The 22,075-nt window shown below is 44.2% G+C and overlaps 1 long non-coding RNA gene across 2 annotated transcripts in view; it reads right to left on the bottom strand.

Moving 5' to 3' along the window:
• The window catches only part of LOC116971887, a 66,615-nt gene that overhangs the window by 13,704 nt on the left and 30,836 nt on the right, over positions 1–22,075 (bottom strand). The window lies entirely within an intron of this gene.

Genomic DNA, 22,075 nt, shown 5'->3' with positions numbered 1-22,075 from the left:
AAATTATTCTGGCAGGAGCCATTTCATTTTAATAAGCTTGCCAGTGTGTGAGTATCATGTGGCCTGTCTTTAAGTTTCCCTAAGTGAGGTTCTGGGATCGTTAAAACCTCCAAAACTGGGTACAATACTCATCTCCATCACGGGCGTAACCCACACGACAAGGAACACAAAGGCAGAATAAAAGAAAGTTTTTATTTAAAATATCAAGAGCGTAAGCTATGGTTAAATGTCTGTCAATGGTAGATTGATGTTCATGTGGCTGTATTAATGTAAATGGCAAAGTAATGCTTTGAAGTTCTTTGTAAACCGAGAATTTGATTTTAGAATATATATCAAAGACTATACAATGTCAGGCTATGATGTTTACAGCACTATTGACATCTACAACAGTGTGAGACTGGAGAGTGTGCCCATGGCAATGGGAGATGGAATTCTGCCCAAAATAGTCTCTGCTCTGTTATGCATGATGTTCCTCCCATAACTCCTCTCCCAGCTACCTGCATGACCTTGTATTCCTTTCTATTCTGTGTAGTTATTGAGCGATCCCTTACTGCACCTTGTGCATCGTAAGTACTTTTGTTCTGACCTCAGTCACACCAAAGTTGGAACACAGTGATCTAGGCTGACACTCAGTGCTTTCTGAACATCTGCCACACTAACTTAGTGTCATATTTCAATTGGGGATTGTAAACAAGACCATGCATTCTCTGTGTGGTGGACAGGAAAGATTCCATTACACTATTTTAACGGGCTTCCTGATGCCATACTCAAAGGTTATCCTGCAGCCAACATCTCTAAAGAACAGATAGACTGTTCATGCTTCAATCTATTTCCAGTATCATGCTGTGTCCAAAACTACCTATTAGCTGCAATGTTCTTTGGGCTTCCTGAAAGGGATGTAAAGGACAGCCAGAAAACCCCCCTCCAGGAGCTAGCTGAACCCTCATGGATGCCAGGGATCAGGAGGAAGCAATTTGGTCCCTCAAACCTGTTTTGGTACTAAATCCTTACTTATTTCATATTCTTACCCAACAAAAGAAACTTGTCAATCTTTGTTCTGGAATTTTCAACAAATCATAATGCCCCAGTTTTTGCAAGTACAGAATTCCAGATTTACCATAAACTTTGTACTTTCTGATGCACCATTGAATGTCCTGCCTATAATTCTCAAGGGCACATTCTGATTCTCTTCACCAGAAGAAGTAGTTATCTCCCTTGATCCTGCAACTTTCTTCATTATATTATCATTGCCATCAAATCTTCTGTAGTCTAAGGAATATCAACCCATTACAAACATTTGTCCTCATAAATTAACCCCTTTGGCTCAGGACCTAATGGTTGCCAATTGTGGTTGGCCAACTAGTCGAAGCTTTGTTTATATGACCTTCTTTCCCTGACCATCCAACTCCACCATCAGTTGCATGAGGTGTTAATTATCTTTCTGGCGACTTCCCACAGTTCATAATTATTACATTAGATGGTACCTAAATGCTAATCAAACAACTTAAAAAAAAATCTCCAGAGATACTACCTGACTGCTGAGTTACTCCTGCACTTTGATTCCTTTTTTTTTGTAAACCAGCATCTACAGTTCCTTGTGTCTACAACTTTTTTAAACTCCCACCTCCAAGATTTGTAAAATTAATACAGTATTGCGGTGCTGGCTCGAAGGGCTGAATGGCTTCCTCCTGCACCTATATTCTATGTTTATTTTCTATGTTTATTCTGAATTAACATATCATTTCTTTTAAGTCCTCAATATTTTCTTTATCTCCAAGTTTTTGCTTGTGGAAGATCCGACAGATTGATCCTTAATATCTGGTGACTCCATGATAAACTTGGCAATTGATTAGTTTAACAACATTCAGAGATTATTTTGACTACATTCCTTCCTAAAGAGACGAATCTCATCCAATATGGATAGTTATTTTGAGTGTTCTTTTTGAGCTGTCAGGAATATCCAAAAATCAGCAAAGATGATAATTCTCTAAAATAAGTCATTTATATATTTGATTCTTTCTATTATTCAATTTTGTTGCTACTCCTGAGTCCGTTCAACCTAACACAGTGAGCCACTGATTCCATTTCATTTATCAAGCTTTCTTCTCCAATCCTTTAAATGATACAGCAGGCTTGCTGAGATTGGGATAAGGGATAGATTCCCCACAGCCAGAATCAGCCTGTAGCGTAGGCTTCACAGTGATATAAGTTTTATACTTTCAAAATTGAAGATGATTATGCAAGTTGGCGAAGTCTGATGAACAGTTCCACATTTGTAAAGCATTCGGAAATTTCTCTGAATAAAAGAGTATACTAAATGATATTAGCTTTTCAGTGCGACAACACAGAATGAGACCTGATTTTAATCCAGTTTACAATAAAGAGGAATACATCATAAGCATTTTACCTAAGCATTTTATTGTATTATTTTGTGTGATTATTCGGAGCGTCACCATCACCAACTTCTTATCCAAACTTACACACAAGGATTACTACACTCCAGTAATTCTCTCTTCTCCCCTCTCCCATTAGGCAGAAGATTCAAAAGTTGGAAAGCATTCACCAGCAGATTCAAGAAAACTTTTTCCCTGCTGTTGTCAAACTCTTCAACAGACTTCTCACAAGCTAAGGATGAATTCACAACCAACCAACCACATTGTGGCCCTTGTGCTGTTTGTACCTGCAATTTCTCCATAGCTGTAACACTATATTCTGCATTGTGTTCATTTATCTTTTGTAATACCTGATGTACTCATGTATGTACAGGGTCTTGGTGAGACCACACCTGGAGTATTGCGTACAGTTTTGGTCTCCTAATCTGAGGAAAGACATTCTTGCCATAGAGGGAGTACAAAGACTGATTCCTGGGATGTCAGGACTTTCATATGAAGAAAGACTGGATAGACTCGGCTTGTACTCGCTAGAATATAGAAGATTGAGGGGGGATCTTATACAAACTTACAAAATTCTTAAGGGGTTGGACAGGCTAGATGCAGGAAGATTGTTCCCGATGTTGGGGAAGTCCAGAACAAGGGGTCACAGTTTAAGGATAAGGGGGAAATCTTTTAGGACCGAGATGAGAAAAACATTTTTCACACAGACAGTGGTGAATCTCGGGAATTCTCTGGCACAGAAGGTAGTTGAGGCCAGTTCATTGGCTATGTTTAAGAGGGAGTTAGATGTGGCCCTTGTGGCTAAAGGTATCAGGGGGTATGGAGAGAAGGCAGGTACAGGATACTGAGTTGGATGATCAGCCATGATCATATTTAATGGCGGTGCAGGCTCGAAGGGCCGAATGGCCTACTCCTGCACCTATTTTCTATGTTTCTATGTTTCTATGGTAAGATTTGCCTGGATAGCAAACAAAACAAAGTTTTCACTGTTTCTTGGTACACACGATAAATTAAATTAATACCAATACATCCTGACTTGGAAATATATTCCTGTTCCTTCATCATCACTGGATCTACACCCTAAAACTCCTCCTTCTGTGAAAACACTTTCAGCATGTAAATTGCAGCTGTTCAAGAACGCAACTCACCACTATCAACTCAAGAGCATATTGTAATGCACAATAATTTCTAATCTGCCCAGTGACACTCACATCCCATGAAAATATTTTTTAATAAACTGACTCATATTAATATGTTTTGATGTAAGTAATATCTTGAACATTCATGCACTTGCGACATTTTCTCTCCAAGCGAGAAATGTTGCTTTGAGATAGTCAGCCCAGGACATGGTGGGTGTTAACGTTCAAATGGGATACAAATGAAAATATTCAATATTTCCGTGACAAAGATTTAAGTGTTTAAAAGAGTTGCACGATCTTTATTTTAGTTCAGTTTAGCGATACAGTGCGGAAATAGGCTCTTCGGCCCACCGAGTCCGAGCCAACCAGTGATCCCAACACACAAACACTATCCTACGCACTGGGGAAAATTTACAAGTTTACCAAGCCAATTAACCTACAAACCTGTATGTCTTTGGAGTGTGGGAGGAAACGTGAGCACTCGGAGGTAACCCATACAGGTCACAGGGAGAACGTACAAACTCCGTACAGACAGCACCCATAGTCAGGATTGAACCCGAGCCTCTGGTGCTGTAAGGCAGCAACTCTACCACTGCGCCACCATGCTTTATGTTTAACCTTTTTCACTAATACTCAATCTAAAAAATCTGAGGTCTTGAGAAGGATGGAACAATGCTCACTGGAGTTCGAGATCTCACCGATATGTTGAAGATCCTAAAGAGTTTGAGAATAGATGCTGAAAGTTGTTTCCAGCTGTTTAAAGCTGAAATGAAGTTTGAGAGTGTCTGGAGTTTAATAATAATAATAATAATAATAATAATGGATGGGATTTATATAGCGCCTTTCTAATACTCAAGGCGCTTTACATCGCATTATTCATTCACTCCTCAGTCACACTCGGTGGTGGTAAGCTACTTCTGTAGCCACAGCTGCCCTGGGGCAGACTGACGGAAGCGTGGCTGCCAATCTGCGCCTACGGCCCTTCCGACCACCACCAACCACTCACACACATTCACACACAGGCAAAGGTGGGTGAAGTGTCTTGCCCAAGGACACAACGACAGTATGCACTCCAAGCGGGATTCGAACCGGCTACCTTCCGGTTGCCAGCCGAACACTTAGCCCATTGTGCCATCTGTCGTCCCAAGGAATTTAAGGAATGTGGGCTTTAAAGACTGAACCAGAATTTAATTGCCCATCCCTAATTGTCCTTCAGAAGGTGGTGGTGAGCTGCCTGTTTGAACTGTTGCAGTTTTTGAGGTGTGAGTTTAGCCACAATGCTTGATTTACTTTAATTTAGAAATTTAGCATGGAAACAGGTCCTTGAGCTCACCGAGTCTGCACCGACCACGTGTGGGTTTAAATTAAATAGTGGGGGGGAGGGATTAACAAATTGGGACTATAAAGATTGAGTTGAAGGGGAAGTGGCTACAGGAAAAATTACAAAAGACTCCCAAATTAATGGGAAGGAAAGTTCGACAAGGGATAAGAGAGTAAGGCCAAGGCCAATTACGAGCAGTGCGAGAGGGGAGGTGAATCAATCAATCAATCAATCAACCTTTATTGTCATCTTGCAAGCAACAGTTGTACAGTGCAAAATGAAAAGACGTTTCCCAGGGAATAGCGGAGCATCGCACATGAAATTTAAAACATTTCACACATAATACTAAAAACAATCCAGTCCCTGATGGAACAGTATAAATAGTTAAAAGCAGGTAAAACACAACGTTAAAATACAATAAACCAATCATAAAATGTCCGGGGCAGCTGATTTGAGTGGCCAGTGCCAGTTATTAAAGTGGCCAGTGCCAGTTATTAAAGTGTCCGTGCCAGCCGCAGAATCAGGTGACTGTGAGTACAGAGTGACTGTTTAACAGCCTCACAGCCTGTGGCAGGAAGTTGTTTAGCAGTCTTATAGTCCGGGCTTTGATGCTGCGGTATCTCTTGCCTGATGGCAGGAGATCCAGGTGTGTGTGGAGGGGGTGCAGATTGTCCTTAGCAATTCTCTGAGCTTTTTTCAGACAGTGGCTCTGGAACAATTCTTGTACCGAGAGTAGGGAGACGCCAATGATCCTCTCTGCTCCCCTCACTACCTTCTGCAGAGTCTTCCTGTCCGAGCAGTTGCAGGTGGAGTACCACGTATTTATGCAGTACGTGAGTACAGACTCCACCGTACCCCTGTAGAAAGTCCTGAGGATGTTGGTGGGGAGTGAGGCCTGTTTTAGTTTCCTCAGGAAGTGCAGTCGCTGATGGGCCCGTTTGACGGTCCCAGTGTTGTTCCTGGACCAGGTGAGACTGTCTGTAATTTGCACACCGAGGAACTTTATGCTCTCCACTCTCTCCACTGTGGTGCCACTGATGTTGAGGGGTGTATGCTTTGGCTGCGCCCTCCTGAAGTCGACAACCATCTCCTTCGTTTTGTCGACATTTAATTCTAGATTATTTCTGCCGCACCAGTCCACTAGTTGTTTTACTTCCTCCCTGTACATTGATTCGTCATCTCCGCTGATGAGTCCCACCACTGTTGTGTCATCCGCGAATTTTATGATCTTATTGTCCCTGAATCTGGCAGCACAGTCATGTGTGAGCAGTGTGAACAAATACAGAAGACAAAGTGTTGTATGTGAATGCGCGAAGTATAAGAAATAAAGTGGACGAGCTTGAGGCTCAGTTAGAAATTGGCAAGTATGATGTTGTGGGAATTACAGAGACATGGCTGCAAGAGGGCCTGGGCTGGGAACTGAATATCCAAGGGTATACCTCCTATTGAAAAGACAGACAGGTGGTCAAAGGGGGTGGATAGCTCTGTTGGTGAGGAATGAAATTCAGTCCCTTACAAGGGGTGATGTTGAAACAGGAAAAGTGGAGTCAGTATGGATAGAACGAAGGAATTTTAAGGGTAAAATGACCCTAATGGGACCACTACAGGCCCGCAAACAGTAGCCTGGATATAGGGTGCAAGTTGAATCAGGAGTTAAAATTGGCATGTAGTAAAGGTAATGCTGTGGTTGTTATGGGAGATTTCAACATGCAGGTAGACTGGGAAAATCAGGTTGGTACTGGACCCCAAGAAAGGGAGTTTATGGAGTGCCTCCGTGATGGATTCATAGAGCAGCTTGTATTGCAGCCTACCAGGGAGAAGGCAATTCTGGATTCAGTGTAATGTAATGAATCGAATTTGATAAAGGAACTTGAGGATAAGGAGCCATTAGGAGGTAGTGACCATAATATGGACAAGTTTAATCCACAATTGGAGAGGAAGGGTAAATCGGAGGTGTCAGTGTTACAGTTGAATAGAGGGGACTATGGAGCCATGAAGGAGGAGCTGGCCAAAGTTGACTGGAAAGATGTCCTAGCAGGGATGACAGTGGAACAACAATGGCAGGTATTTCTGGAAATAATACAAAAGGCGCAGGATCAGTTCATTCCAAAGAGGAAGAAAGATTCCAAGGCAGGGCGACCGTGGCTGACAAGGGACGTCAGGGACAGTATAAATATAAAAGAGTACAACGTAGTAAAGATGAGCGGGAAGCAAGAGGATTGGGTGATGTTTAAAGAGCAACAGAAGATAACTAAAATGGCAATACGGGGAGAAATGATGAGGTACGAAGGTAAGCTAGCTAAGAAGATAAAGCAGGATAGTAAAAGCTTCTTTAGGTGTGTGAAGAGGAAAAAAATACCCTTGAAGACTGAAAAAGGTGAATATATTATGGGGAACAAGGAAATGGCAGATGAGTTGAACAGGTACTTTGGATCCGTCTTCATTAAGGAGGACACAAACAATCTTCCTGATATAGTAGTGGCCAGAGGATCTGGGGTGACGGAGGAACTGAAGAAAATCCACATTAGGCAGGAAATGGTGTTCGGTAGACTGATGGGACAGAAGGTTGATAAATCCCCGGGGCCTGATGGTCTGCATCCCAGGGTACTTAAGGAAGTGGCTCTAGAAATCGTGGATGCATTGGCGATAATTTTCCAATGTTCTATAGATTCAGGATCAGTTCCTGTGGATTGGAGGATAGCTAATGTTATCCCACTTTTTAAGAAAGGCAGGAGAGAGTAAACAGGGAATTATAGACCAGTTAGGCTGACATCGGTGGTGGGGAAGATGCTGGAGACAATTATAAAAGATGAAATAGCGGCACATTTGGATAGCAGTAACAGGATCGGTACGAGTCAGCATGGATTTACGAAGGAGAAATCTTACTTGACTAATCTTCTGGAATTTTTTGAGGATGTAACTAGGAAAATGGACAAGGGAGAGCCTGTGAATGTAGTGTACCCGGACTTTCACTGGTGGGATTAATGGGTCCCTTTCAGTATGGCAGGCAGTGACTAGTGGGGTACTGCAAGGCTCGGTGCTGGGACCGCAACTATTTACAATGTACATCAATGATTTGGATGAAGAGATTCAAAGTAACATTAGCAAATATCCAGATGACATAAAGCTGGGTGGCAGTGTGAACTGTGAGGAAGATGCTATGAGAATGCAGGGTGACTTGGACAGGTTGGGTGAGTGGACAGATGCATGGCAGATGCAGTTTAATGTGGATAAATGTGAGGTTATCCACTTTGGTAGCAAAAACAGGAAGGCAGATTATTACATGAGTGGTGTCAAGTTGGGAAAGGGGAAGTACAACAGGATCTGGGGGTCCTTGTTCATCAGTCAATGAAAGTAAGCATGCAGGTACAGCAGGCAATGAAGAAAGCGAATGGCATGTTGGCCTTCATAACAAGAGGAGTTGAGTGTAGGAGCAAAGAGGTCCTTCTGCAGATGTATAGGGCCCTAGTGAGATCATACCTGGAGTATTGTGTGCAGTTTTAGTCCCCTAATTTGAGGGAGGACATTCTTGCTATTGAGGGAGTGCAGCGTAGGTTTACAAGGTTAATTCCCAGGATGGCAGGACTGTCATATGCTGAGAGAATGGAGCGGCTGGGCCTATATACTTTGGAGTTTAGAAGAATGATAGGGGATCTTATTGAAACATATAAGATTATTAAGGGTTTGGACACGCTCAAGGCAGGAAACATGTTCCCGATGTTGGGGGAGTCCAGAACCAGGAGCCACAGTTTAAGAACAAGGGGTAAGCCATTTAGAACAGAGACGAGGAAACACTTTTTCACACAGAGAGTTGTGAGTCTGTGGAATTCTCAGCCTCAGAGGGCGATGGAGGTCGGTTCTCTGGATTCTTTCAAGAGAGAGCTAGATAGGGCTCTTAAAGATAGCGGAGTCAGGGGATATGGGGAGAAGGCAGGAACGGGGTACTGATTGGGGATGATCAGCCATGATCACATTGCATGGCGGTGCTGGCTGGAAGGGCCGAATGGCCCACTCCTGCACCTATTATCTATTGACCAGCGATCATCCGTACACTAGTTCTATCCTACATGCTAGGGACAAATTACAAAAGCCAATGAATCTACAAACTTGCACATCTTTGGAATGTGGGAGGAAACTGGAGCACCTGGAGAAATCCTACTTGATCACTGGGAGAAGCTACAAACCCCGTACAGACAGCATCCTTAGTCAATATTTTACCCGTGTTTCTGGCACTGTAAGGCAGCTAAACTATTGCTGCACCACTGTGCTGCCTTAAGCTTCTTAAGATGGATTCTTCTCTGATGGTTATTTGGAGAGTCAAGTGATGTGGGATTTAACCAGGAATGTGGCTTGACCTGGGATGACAATGATCTACCGATAGGCAGAACACAATCGAGGCACGTTATTTCTCATGTCTTTGTAACCGAGCTTACACACAACAGCTTAAGGGGAGGAGACAGGAGTATGAGGTTGAAAGAGAAAAATAGGTCAGCCATGATTGACTGTTGACGTAGACTTGATGGGCTGAATGGCTTCATTCTGCTCCAATGTCTTAAGATCCTACAAGTAAAATGGTGGTAATCTGGCATTTTGATGTCATACACCTCCTTTGTACAGCTAACCTACAATTTTTATGTTTTCCCTGTGAAATTTATACTACCCACAAGCAAAATACCAGTTTATTTTATGTAGCAAAACAAAAAAATATAATGACTTCACTGCATATACATTTACCGTAACCGTACAATATTTTTCACTTAAAGGTCCATTGCCTAATAATCATGCTTTTCCAATCTACATTGATGTAATTGTTTAAAAAGTTACAAAGCCATGTTTATCCATCATGCATTGGCTTCCATGAGTCCTTGTGTCAATGGCTGGGAATTTTCCACCAAACCCCGAGATGCATTTAAAAAACAATACCAAGATAGAAAGGAAAATGAGCTTAAAGGAGAGTGCAAAATGCAACAAAAACATATAGACAGATTAAGTTAGTGGGCAAAAAAATGGCAGATAGAATTTAATGCTGGGAAGTGTGAACTTATCCTCCATGGTAGACAACATGCAGGGGCTACAATGCCTTTGGCATTATTGAATAGGAATCAAGGAAAGTTAACAAGTATCTACGATCATTATTAACAAGGCAAATCCACTGGTAGTCTTTATTGCAAGGGATGGTTGGATGTGTAGCCGTGAGTGTCTTATTGCAGTATCGTTATAATTGCAAAGGGTGTTGTTGACACCATTCCTAGAGCACAGTGTAAAATTTTCTTTCCCTTATTAAAGAATGGTTATACTAGCATTGGAGGCAGGCCAGAAGATATCACGTCTAATTCCCACGATGAGAGAGCTGTTCCATCATGAACAGCTTAAAAAAAGTGAGATCTGCATTGTTTGAAAACTGGAAGAATGCAGTGTTTTCTTGTTGAAACATATAAGTTCTTAGGGGGCCATGACAGAGTTGACATGGGATCATATTTATAAGTGGGGGGCAGTCATTTAAAACTTCATTTTCACAGAGGGTGGTGAATCTCAGTGATGTGTTGCAGAGTATTATAGAAACTAGATCATTGGAGGTATTTAAAGAGAAGATACATTTTTGAAAGAACAGGGGATTGAAGGCAGAGAGCAACTGGTATGAAAGCGAAGTTGAAGACTGAGGCAGATCAGGTATTATCTTATAGAAACATAGAAAATAGGTGCAGGAGGCCATTCGGCCCTTCGAGCCAGCACCGCCATTCATTGTGATCATGGCTGATCGTCCCCTATCAATAACCCGTGCCTGCCTTCTCCCCATATCCCTTGACTCCACTAGCCCCTGGAGCTCTATCTAACTCTCTCTTAAATCCATCCAGTGATTTGGCCTCCACTGCCTTCTGTGGCAGGGAATTCCATAAATTCACAACTATCTGGGTGAAAAAGTTTTTTCTCACCTCAGTCTTAAATGACCTCCCCTTTATTCTAAGACTGTGGCCCCTGGTTCTGGACTCGCCCAACATATTATAGAATGATATGGCAGACTTAAATGGCCCGGTAACCTATTCCTGCTCTTTTTTTTAATTGTGTCTTTCTGTGTGAGAAGATTGTTGTGTAAGTACAGATTTTAGTGGAATAATTTGCCTGGTCTCTGGAGCTAAGAAGAATGAGAACTTATCTGAATAAACATTACAAAATTCTGTGGTAAATGATAGATGAGATGCTGGCAGGCTGTTTCCTCATCTTGGTAGACTTGAACAAGAGAGCAGAGCACCACGATAAGGGGTTGGCAATTTAGGCTGGAGCTGATGGGAAATCTTTCAGTCAGAGGGTTATGAACCTTCAGAATTCACTCCTTCGGTCACTGAAGAGATGAACCACTTCAGAGAATTGGGGAACGCAGTGGAGCACCTGACCGATAATCCCTTGACAGCGCCTGCAACCCACATCCTCTACCTGCTAGAAGGGCAGAAAAAGCATGTGGAACCCGACCAAATGGAAGTTGCCCTCTAAGCCACACTCCAGCCTGACTTGGAAATATATCTCCATTCTTTCAAATGATGCCGAGTCAAATTCCTGGAACTTGCTTCCTACCAGCAAGGACTGCAGCAGTTCAAGGAGGCAGCTCTCCACCAGTTTCTCAAGAGGCAATTAGACATGCGCAATTAAATACTGGCTCAGCCTGCGAAGCCCACATCCTTAACTGAATGGGATTAGTTCGAAAGTAGACTTCAGGTCAAGATAATCTATGATCTCACTGAATGAAGCAGTGGACTCGAGAGGTTGAATGGCTCACTGCTGCCTCGATGTTTTTATGTTATTATAATTTCCCTGCTTCTCTTTTACATCATCATTCCAAACCCTCATTTGGAAAAGCACGCTAGTGATATGGTTAAAAGGAAAGTCAGGAACTGACTTGCAAAATAAAATATACACAGATGAAGAGCAGAGCAATGAAACGATACATCACTTCTTATTTCCAGGTACTGGAGAAAGTACAGAGGAGATGTATGTGGAACGTTGAGAATGAAGGACCAGTTTCAGGGACTGGAGAAACTGTGATTGCTTGAAAGGCAAAAAACTGCAGATGCTAAAATCTTGAACAAAACACAAAATGCTGGAGAAGCTCAGTGGATCAGACACCATCTGAGGAGGAAATGGACAAACAAAGTATCCCTCTGGGGATCGCACCATCGCTAGCCAACAATTGGCCTATCAGGGAATCTCCTTGTCTGAGGTCATCTGTTGCTGGCCCCGATTTGTCCTGGCTTTTTTCTTGCTTCCACTCCCCTCTCCCACTACAATCAGTCTGAAGAAGGGTCTTAACCCGAAACATCACCTGTCCATTTTCTCCAGCATTTTGTGTCTATCTTTGGTATAAGCTAGCATCCCCACTGTCGGTGTGGTCTACACAAGGTGCGGCCTCAAGAAACAGCACAATAGTTTGTAAACCCAGTACTCAATAGATAACATAATAAATAAACAAAAAAAGTTAAATAAATAAAAACCCCAATATGGTGCAAAACAAAACAAAGTCTGAAAACTTTAGTGCAACCAAGACAGTTCGTAGTTTGAAGTTTAGTTGGAGGTTGCAATGTTCAATAGCCTGAGGGTTGTTCGGAAGAAGCTGTTCATGAACCTGAACATTACAGCTTTCAGACTCCTATACCTTGTTCCTGATGGCAGAGGTGAAATGGGAGCATGGTCAAGGGGGAGTAGGTCCTTGATGATATTGGGTGACTTTTTGAGGCAGCGCTTCTTATAAATCCCTTTGATGGTGGGGAAATCAGTACCCGTGATGGATTGACAGTGTCCACCACTTTTTGTAATCTGCATGGTTCCTGGGTGTTGAAATTTCCGAAGCAGACCGCGATGCAACCGCTCAATATGCTCTCTATTGTACATCTGTAGAAGTTCCAGAGCATATTTGTTGACATACCACATCTCCTCAATCTTCTGAGTAGAGGCGTTGATGGGCTTTCTTCATGATTGCATCAATGTGCTCTATCAAGTACGGATCTTCAGGATATGCACACCCTGGAACTTGAAGTCGCTGATCCTCTTCCACCGATGAAGACAGATTTGTAGATCTTCGGCCTTCTCCTTCTAAAGTCAGCAATCAGCTCCTTGGTTTTACATTGATGTTGAGAGCAAGGTTGTTGTTTTGGCATTATCCCATCAGATGATTGATCTCCCTCCTATATTCTGAATTATCATTATCCGTAATTTGTCCAACAATGGAGGGAGGACATTTCGACATCTACGTGGTTAGAATAGGTTTAAATGAATATAGGCAAATGGCAATAGGTTAGATGGGAAATCTTGATTGGGATGGATGAGCTGGGCCGGAGAAGAGACTAAAGGGCCTATCCCACCAGCTTGCGACTCCATGCGGCAAGCGCGACCAAACCAGAAGCGGGGGCCGCGCGGAGGTAGAGTGAGTGACATGAAGTTCGAGCGAAGTCCACGGGAAGTTCGCGCGTGACGTACGGCGTCGAGGCGGCTGTGGGCCGGCAGGCCGTTGCTGAGCGGAATTTTTGAACACGGTCAGTTTTTCGGAGCCCCGCGCGATGTCGGGACCAGCTCCGCACAACTCCATACGGCTCCGGCGATCAAAGTGGGACCGGCCCCGCGAGACCGTACGGCTCAAGCGACCACGTTAGGTTGCACTTGCCGCATGCAGTCGCATGCTGGTGGGACCGGCCCTTTAGGTCACGCTTGCCTCATGCTCGTGGGACAGGCCCTTTACTCCAATGCTCAACTCAACTTCCAGCTTACATTTCAACAAAACAACACAAATGTTCCCAATTGGCATAATATTTAACCCCATGATAAGAGGAAACTAATTTCCCATTATTGCCCCTCCTGAGGTGAGGTGGGTGGATTTTGTTTGACTATTATCTGTTACGCAAGAAGAAACATAACTTTTCATTTTTTGATATCAATATCAGATAATTGTTGTTGGGATGTAGAGCAAAGTCTACCAACTCTCACAGACCCCAACATAATAGGGACATCTGCACAACAATATGAGGACATTCAGAAACACAGCAGGGAAAAGCTCCCCTGAACAGTGATTAGAGCCCTTGCCAATGTCCTAGCGAGGGTCCTCATCAACATTTGTCACTCAGTTAGCATCACGAAAACAGTGAGTCTGGTCATGGTGACTGGTTTTTGTGAAAGCTTGCTGCTTCTTCGTCATGCGTCATAGAGCAAGCTCGGGAATACAGCATGGAAACAGGCCTTTCAGCTCACCCTGCCCATGCTAACCAAATTGGCATTCTGGGCCAGATCCATTTGCCTGCATTTGGCCCCTAACCCTCTAAACCCTTCCCATCCATATATCCATCCAAATATTGTAACTGTATCTGCTCTAAAGCTTCCTCTTGCAGCTCGTTCCAGTTACGGACGGCCCTCTGAGTGAAAGGTTGTCCTCGAGGCCCCTCTTACATTTCTCTCCTCTCACCTTAATCCTATGTCCTCCAGTTTTAGAATCCTCTATGCTGGGATAAAGACTGTGAATGTTCATTTTATTTATACCCACCGTGATCTTGTACGCCTCAATAAGCTCATCCCTCAGCCTCCTACATTCCAAAGGAAAATGGCCCACCGTATATATCTCAAGCCCACAAGCCTTGGTAACAGTTTGGATATCTATACTGCACCCTATCCAACTTAATGACATTCTTCCTATAGCTGGACAGCCAGAACTGCACAGTATTCCAGGTGTTGGCTCACCAACGATTTGAGCAGCTGTATCGTGATGTCCCAATGTTTGTACGCAGTACTCTTCCCAATGAAGGCCATGGTGCCAAAAGCCTTCTTAACCACACTGTCCATCTGACTTGGCACTTTCAGGAAAGCAAGCTCCTGCACTCCCAGATCTTACGGATGTGCAACACTTCTTAGGGTTCTTCCATTTACTATGTAGGTCCTGCCCTGGTTTGACACAGAATGTAGTTGAGGCCAGTTCATCGGCTATATTTAAGAGGGAGTTAGATGTGGCCCTTGTGGCTAAAGGGATCAGGGGGTATGGAGGTACAGGATACTGAGTTGGATGATCAGCCATGATCATATTGAATGGCAGTGCAGGCTCGCAGGGCTGAATGACCTACTCCTGCACCTATTTTACTTCGGAGTCACGTGAGTGATTCCGTGAAGAACCTGCTCAGCACGCATGCGCGGCATTACGTTTCAGCAGGCAACTGCAGCAGGCGGGAGTCAGGCGCTCCTGCTACAAGCCCGAAAGAGGAAGCTTTAGGTAAGTACTTACCTTCAGTTTAACCAGCGACTCGCGTCTGTTTGTTGCTCCAGGTGGAGCAAAGCAGCAGACGCAAGCGGCCCCCGTTGGACTCCAGGCAAGGAGTGTTCCGTTCACGGAAGGGGAAGAGACGCCACCAGGTCCGCACACGCTGCGGTCCACAGACAGGGAGCTGCGCCGGTGCCAGTCCAGACGCAAGCGGCCCCCCCTTGGACTCCGGGGGAATCAGGTGCTCCCGCTACGGGGTGAAAGAAACGGACCGTCAGGTAAGCTCTGAGGTCGGGTTTTTCTTTCACAGGAGGAGCCTTCTGCTTTCAGGCAGAGAAGAAAGGCTCTAGAACAAACCTGTTCCCCAAGCCACGGAAGAGTGGGGGGGGGCAGCAACAAGGCGGTAGGACCGCTTACCCGGCCTCCGCTATTCCCCGACACCGCGTCCGAGCCCAGCCCGCTAGCGCCTGAGCAGCGGGCTGGAAGTAAAGCCACGGAAGAGGCGTCCGGCCGGTGGCTTCCGACTTGTCGGACGGGGACGTCTCTCCACCCGCCCGGGGGAGAGACAGCCGCCTGAGCCGCTGGAGCGGCTCCTGGAGCAGGAGCTCCAGCGAGACGCGCTTCGTGAGGGGCGCTCTCGCAGGGGGGAGTTCAGGCACTCCCTCCACAGTGCCTTCTGCACTGTCCATTGCTTCCTCCTTACCCGAGGGTAGCTTTGGTGACCAGGACTGGGCTGGTCAAGAAGAGGGGACGATGGCTGAAGATCTCGGGAGTATGCAAGGGGTGCAGGAACAGGAAGAGCTGCTAGGTGTGGTGGACAACTACGTGGCAACCCCACGTGCAGGAGGCCGTTCAAGGCCCTACAGGAGAGGTGGTCAATGAGGTATACAGCTCCAGAGAACTGTGAGTCCCTTAAAGTGCCGGCTGTAAACAGCCAAAAGTGGGGGCACGTTGGGGCAAACATTCGGAACCAGGAGCTAAAACTACAGCGGTCCTCAGGCTCCTGACGTCAGCCATCACATCGTCTGCTCGTTCCGTGGACCAATATGGAGATGACCACAACCTTCGTAAACAAATCATAAGACCTGCCATAAAATCCTAAATTTGCGGGGTTGTGCAAAACCCCAGCCACTGAGCCAGACCCACTGCTCTCAGGCAAAAACCTCACAAAGCATATGAAGGATATGGAGAGGCCTTAACAAGCTTTCGGTCTCATGAGGGCTGGCCCCGGGACGAGCAAAACCAAAACCAATAAGCAGCAGCACCGCATCTCGTCCATCAGTCGACGTCTACATATGGGACTGATGAAAGCTCGGGGTCCGCATTCTATCACCGAAAGTCTTCTTTAGACCAGGGCCCAGAGCGGACCCCATGGAAAATGTGCCACCCCCCAACGTCACCGCCACGTCAGACGACGTGCAACACTCGTTGGACCGGCAGGAAACAGAAGAATACCCATAACCATGGAGGTAGGTGGGTCTGGTTCCTACCAGCATATAGAGTAATACTAACACACGGGAGTCTATCACGAGTGATCAGTATATACTCAATGGCATTAGTGGATACAAATACAATTCATACTAGAAAAATTGCCACCAGGTCAACATTCACCCCAGAGGGTATTTTCCCCTCTCCGTTAAAGAAACGAGAGGGACAAGCTGAACTGGTGAGACTAATTACAAAGGGTATCATGGGAAAACCTGAACCCTTGCAATATATTCACTAAACCCAAACAAGATGGTGGATGTCGGATCATCATTGACTTAACTTCACTAAATATGTTTGTTAAGTATATACATTTCAAAATGGAAACAGTTGTTACTGCCAAACAACTACATTCCAAAGGATACTTCATGGCAAGCATTGATCTTAAAGATATTTACTATTTAGTACCATTCACAAGGATCATCGCAGATACCTGAAATTTACCTGGATGGGGCAGCTATATCAGTTTAAAGCAATGTCTTAAATGGTAGGCAAGACCATGGAATTGACTATGTTAGCTGTGTCAGCTACAAAACAGTTATTCGAAACCCTGGGATTGTCTTACATCCAGATAAATCTAAGTTTAAGCATCCACAATCATGGACTACTTGGGCTTCACAATTAATTCAGTCTACGTGACTGTAACATTGCCAAGAGACAAAATAGTTGAATTGGCACAATCATGCAACAATTTAATGGTCAACAAACTACCAACTACTCAACAAGTAACAGAGTAATTGGAAAAATGGTAGCAGCATTTTCCGGCTACATAATTCGGACCTTTGCACCAAAAACAACATACAGGTCATTATGACCGTGTCATGAAGTTACTCACTGAAGCAATATCAGAACTACAGTGGTGGGCAAAAAACGTTTGGCATAGTTTACAGCCCTATTGTCATCACTAACCCTATGTTAGTTATCCAAACAGATGCCAGTGCTCAAGGCTGGGGAGCAACTAACTCTATATCTAGCACAGGTAATAGATGGACTAACCCGGAGTCATCATTACCACTTACACTGGGCATTAATTATCTAGAGATGGGTGACTTTTATGGTTTAAAGCATATGCACAAATATGCATCACTTGCATGTACGGTTACAAATAGATAAATACTACGGTGGTGGCCTACATTAACCATATGGACGGCATAAAATCGGTATCATGCGACAAGTTGGTCAACACAATTTGGCAATGGTGTCAAAAGACATATTTGGCTATCAGCAACTTACCTGCCAGGTAAGCTAAATACAGTGGCAGACACCAGGCCACGTAAATTTAATGACAACATTGAATGGATGTTAAAACCCCCCCAAAAAAAAATACAAAAAAAAATGGGAGAAGTACTGCTTGGATACAGGGACCACCTACTCAACCGCTACAGTTACCAACGTACTGGAATTCCTGGCGAACCTTCACCACGATGAAGGGCTCAGCTACAGAGCCATCAACACAGCTAGAAGTGCCCTGCCTGTCTATTTAAAACCAGCTCCAGGACAACAGGCCATGGGGTTCCACTCGCTGGTGGTCAAACTAATCAAGGGTATTTACAACTCTAACCCCCTAGACCAAGGTACACCCATACATGGGATGTCAGTGTGGTCCTGACATACCTCAGGGAATGGCCACCAGCCAGATCCCTCAACCTGGAACAATCTATGCTCAAAACACTCATGTTGATGGCACTTGTATCTGCACAGAGGGTCCAGTCACTACACCTATTGCGACTGGACACCATGCTCACAGCTCCAGACCAGATCTCTGTCGTTATCCAGGGAATGATCAAACAGAGCAGACCAGGAACACCTAATCCAGTCATGGAATTCCGGGCTTACCCGCCAGAAACACGGTTATGTGCCATGACCCTACTATCCTACATAGACACAACCAAAATATTCGAGGGAGATGAAAAGCCTTGTGGGTCAGTCATAAAAAACCTTATGGTCGGGTGACGAGCCAAACCATTTCGAGATGGCTCAAGCAGGTGTTAAAAGCTGCTGGGAAAAAACTAACATGTACAAATTTCATTCCACCAGGGCAGCATCCACGTCGACGGCTAAAAGAATGGACGTGCCTATAGACCACATCTTGGCTACAGCAGGATGGTGGGGGGAAAGACCGTTCAGAAATTTTTATAATAAGCCGTTGGCAAAACCTGTTTTAGTTGCAGGAAAGATTTTACAGACTGCAAATATTTAATTTAAGCCCAGGGGAGCAATTTAATTTCTTTGTTGTTATTGTTAAAAAATACAATTGTGTTTTTCTACAAACAGATTCATTGGTTGATTACGATAACACACTTCCTCCCTCAAAGACTTCGGCAGTGATGTAGTAATAACTGTTACATGGTTTGAAATCACAGAGCTTTGAAATCTTCACGGAATCACTCACGTGACTCCGAAGTAAAATAGTAAGATTAAACGAGAACTTACCAGTTTGAAGTCTGATCTGTATTTTATGAGGAGTTACGATGAGGGATTACGTGCCCTCCGCTCCCACCCTCAATAATATGGGTCAAATTCATAAACTGATGTCTCCTTGTCTTTACTATGTTTACTTCAATAACTGTGTCTATCTGTGATTCCACACCGCTGCTTTGAAGTATGCCGCGCATGCGTGCTGAGCGGGTTCTTCACGTAATCCCTCATCGTAACTCCTCATAAAATACAGATCAAACTGGTAAGTTCTCGTTTAATCTTACTATTTTCTATGTTTCTATGTTTCTTTGACACACTATAATGCAACACCTCATAGAAACATAGAAATTAGGTGCAGGAGTAGGCCATTCGGCCCTTCGAGCCTGCACCGCCATTCAATCTGATCATGGCTGATCATCCAACTCAGTATCCCGTACCAGCCTTCTCTCCATACCCTCTGATCCCTTTAGCCACAAGGGCCACATCTAACTCCCTCTTAAATATAGCCAATGAACTGGCCTCGACTACCCTCTGTGGCAGAGAGTTCCAGAGATTCACCACTCTCTGTGTGAAAAAAGTTTTTCTCATCTCGGTTTTAAAGGATTTCCCCCTTATCCTTAAGCTGTGACCCCTTGTCCTGGACTTCCCCAACATTGGGAACAATCTTCGTGCATCTAGCCTGTCCAACCCCTTAAGAATTTTGTAAGTTTCTATAAGATCCCCTCTCAATCTCCTAAATTCTAGAGAGTATAAACCAAGTCTATCCAGTCTTTCTTCATAAGACAGTCCTGACATCCCAGGAATCAGTCTGGTGAACCTTCTCTGCACTCCCTATATGGCAATAATGTCCTTCCTCAGATTTGGAGACCAAAACTGTATGCAATACTCCAGGTGTGGTCTCACCAAGACCCTGTACAACTGCAGTAGAACCTCCCTGCTCCTATACTCAAATCCCTTTGCTATGAAAGCCAACATACCATTCGCTTTCTTCACTGCCTGCTGCACCTGCATGCCTACTTTCAATGACTGGTGTACCATGACACCCAGGTCTCGCTGCATCTCCCCTTTTCCTAGTCGGCCACCATTTAGATAATAGTCTGCTTTCCTGTTTTTGCCACCAAAATGGATAACCTCACATTTATCCACATTATACTGCATCTGCCAAACATTTGCCCACTCACCCAGCCTATCCAAGTCACCTTGCAGTCTCCTAGCATCCTCCTCACAGCTAACACTGCCCCCCAGCTTAGTGTCATCCGCAAACTTGGAGATATTGCCTTCAATTCCCTCATCCAGATCATTAATATATATTGTAAATAGCTGGGGTCCCAGCACTGAGCCTTGCGGTACCCCACTAGTCACTGCCCGCCATTGTGAAAAGGACCCGTTTACTCCTACTCTTTGCTTCCTGTTTGCCAGCCAGTTCTCTATCCACATCAATACTGAACCCCCAATGCCGTGTGCTTTAAGTTTGTATACTAATCTCTTATGTGGGACCTTGTCGAAAGCCTTCTGGAAGTCCTAGATACACCACATCCACTGGTTCTCCCCTATCCACGCTACTAGTTACTTCCTCGAAAAATTCTATAAGATTCGTCAGACATGATTTACCTTTCGTAAATCCATGCTGACTTTGTCCAATGATTTCACCACTTTCCAAATGTGCTGCTATCCTATCTTTAATAACTGACTCTAGCAGTTTCCCCACTACCTATGTTAACTGGTCTGTAATTCCCCATTTTCTCTCTCCCTCCCTTCTTAAAAAGTGGGGTTACGTTTGCTACCCGCCAATCCTCAGGAACTACTCCAGAATCTAAAGAGTTTTGAAAGATTATTACTAATGCATCCACTATTTCTGGAGCTACTTCCTTAAGTACTCTGGGATGCAGCCTATCTGGCCCTGGGGATTTATCGGCCTTTAATCCATTCAATTTACCCAACACCACTTCCCGACTAACCTGGATTTCACTCAATTCCTCCAACTCCTTTGACCCGCGGTCCCCTGCTATTTCCGGCAGATTATTTATGTCTTCCTTAGTGAAGACGGAACCAAAGTAGTTATTCAATTGGTCCGCCATATCCTTGTTCCCCATGATCAACTCACCTGTTTCTGACTGCAAGGGACCTACATTTGTTTTAACTAATCTCTTTCTTTTCACATATCTATAAAAACTTTGCAGTCAGTTTTTATGTTCCCTGCCAGTTTTCTTTCATAATCTATTTTTCCTTTCCTAATTAAGCCCTTTGTCCTCCTCTGCTGGTCTCTGAATTTCTCCCAGTCCTCTGGTATGCTGCTTTTTCTGGCTAATTTGTACGCATCATCCTTCGCTTTGATACTATCCCTGATTTCCCTTGTTATCCACGGATGCACTACCTTCCCTGATTTATTCTTTTGCCAAACTGGGATGAACAATTTTTGTAGTTCATCCATGCAGTCTTTAAATGTCTTCCATTGCATATCCACCCTCAACCCTTTTAGAATTAATTGCCAGTCAATCTTGGCCAATTCACCTCTCATACCCTCAAAGTTACCTTTCTTTAAGTTCAGAACCATTGTTTCTGAATTAACAATGTCACTCTCCATCCTAATGAAGAACTCAACCATATTTTGGTCACTCTTGCCCAAGGGGGCACGTACAACAAGACTGCTAACTAACCCTTCCTCATTACTCAATACCCAGTCTAAAATAGCCTGCTCTCTCGTTGGTTCCTCTACATGTTGATTTAGATAACTATCCCGCATACATTCCAAGAAATCCTCTTCCTCAGCACCCCTGCCAATTTGATTCACCCAATCTATATGTAAATTGAAGTCACCCATTATAACTGTTTTGCCTTTGTCGCACACATTTCTAATTTCCTGTTTGATACCATCTCCAACTTCACTACTACTGTTAGGTGGCCTGTACACAACACCCACCAGCGTTTTCTGCCCCTTAGTGTTCTGCAGCTCTACCCATACCGATTCCACATCCTCCAAACTAATGCTCATACTTGACAGTGTTCAATTCCATTTACCATTTGTTGGTCCACCTTTCCAACTTATCAAGATCCTGTTGTAAACTTGATTTCCTTCCTCACTCTCTACCAAAGC

Source organism: Amblyraja radiata, chromosome 4 (assembly GCF_010909765.2).
Source record: "Amblyraja radiata isolate CabotCenter1 chromosome 4, sAmbRad1.1.pri, whole genome shotgun sequence".
Taxonomy (NCBI): domain Eukaryota; kingdom Metazoa; phylum Chordata; class Chondrichthyes; order Rajiformes; family Rajidae; genus Amblyraja; species Amblyraja radiata.
This window is presented reverse-complemented; position numbering and strand designations above follow the sequence as displayed.